The sequence below is a fragment of the Elephantulus edwardii genome, unplaced genomic scaffold (assembly GCF_000299155.1).
Source record: "Elephantulus edwardii isolate Elephantulus edwardi_28Jun2011 unplaced genomic scaffold, EleEdw1.0 scaffold00284, whole genome shotgun sequence".
NCBI classification, from domain to species: Eukaryota; Metazoa; Chordata; class Mammalia; order Macroscelidea; family Macroscelididae; genus Elephantulus; species Elephantulus edwardii.
Window position 1 is genome coordinate 2781748 of NW_006400034.1, and position 1735 is coordinate 2783482.

Here is a 1735-nt window from a genome sequence, read left to right on the forward strand (position 1 = left end):
CACAGGGATGACAGAGTCATTTCTACAATAAAGCCACTTAAGCAAGGAGAAATGCTAGAGACGAGCGTAATCTACAATGATAAAGGATCAAATGATATCAATCACCGACCTGAGTTGGACTAAGTTTCTCCAGGACGAGACATAAATTAGAGGCTAGAGGACTACTTCTTAAAGGTATTACATAAAAAAATTAAACTGAAGTGTCACAAGCACTGGACTGGAGAGGATTCTGTGGTGCACTCCCCAGATTCAACCTTCACAAGTAAGATGCACAATTCCCAAACGGAACCAATGATTTGTGACTGATGACTCTCAGCTGGAAATTCTTCTTTTTTTTCACTGTAAAAGTGATCTTCATTTACTGTTGGATTAGCAATTAGAACGTACAACTTCTGTTCAACAGGACATTGAAAAGTTACTTTAACGTGACAGCAGCCAAAAAAATAGAATTCTGCAATTACAGCAGCCTTTATGTGTACAATTCTAAAATAAATACTACTTCTGAGCAGCTGTTGCCAGATTTTTAGGATTAATTTAAACATATACACCTTTTCTGCTGTGAGAGCCAGTACTCCATCTTGTTTTCTGAGAGGGTTTTGAAAGAGTCAATGAGCTCGAGTAACTGAGGTGCGTGGTCACTCCTCACGCCAGGCAGGAAAGAGTCCAGTTAACCGGGGCACACAGCACACCACACGACACGGGGTGTGCCGCAGCCGCTGCAAGTCCTTCACTGTCAGCCCGCTGTCTTTTTCAAAGAGAATTTCCTCCTAAGAGTTTGAGAATTTGGGCGGCCTGTTTCATTTTTGCTAACCTGACTCCCTTGGATGGCTAGTTAGTGGTCAGGGCACCGGCAATTTGGTCACAAGGCAAGTCGAGGCTGCAATAAAGAAAGCCTGTGTCTAAAATACCGTGTGTTTACTGGAACCACTCAGATTATTTATTTTTAACATAAAGCACCTAACTTCAAAGTGGAGGGTCTAATCAAGCAACACGAACAAGGCAGAGGCAGCATCTCTTCTTCTAAGACTTATTAGGTTTGGCCCAGTGTTCTCGATACATGGAATACATCATACCAATAGTCACTGCTCCCACCACAAAGCCTTGGGCTGCTACTCGCATGTGGATCAGGTGGATGGACATTTTCGTATTCCCCCTGTTCTTCAGTTTGTACAATCCGTACGCCACGATTGCAGCAAACCCCGCCATTCCAATGGGGACAAATGGTGCCTCTTTAGCTTTTCATCTCAATTGGGATCCCTGATCTTCATCATATGAAGAAAGTGATACGTCTGTGTTGGATGACATTGTGATTGGTTGAAGAATCGCCCACGAACAAATAAACCACGTCTGGAAATTCTTCCAACACAGCTCACTGCCCCAATTCAAAGGCAGGAAAATGTGAGGCTACAGATGGGTGCTCGTCCTATCTGCATAGTTTCCAAAGGATCAGCTAAAGCATTTGTTTCACAACATCAAGATTCAACTACTTGCTTTGTCCAATTTCACTTCAAGTATAAATCCCAAGAGAGTTTCCTAATAAACTTCCTTCAGGCTATTCTTCCCCTTACGGCTCATTTCCAAGGGATTGTAGCTTCACATTTTAAAAAACTGAAGTGGAGCATATTCACATATATTAACACATTAATTCTTTGTGACTCAGAGATTCTATTTCTGGATCTAGAGTTTAAAACATTAATACACGTATGCAATGGCCACTACGTCAATTTTTTCATGG

At 41.9% G+C, this 1735-nt stretch overlaps 1 pseudogene; it reads right to left on the reverse strand.

Annotated features, from left to right (window-relative positions):
* Positions 1-1020: 1020 nt before the first annotated feature.
* Positions 1021-1305, reverse strand: LOC102877096 (annotated as a pseudogene).
* Between the last annotated feature and the right edge of the window lie 430 nt (positions 1306-1735).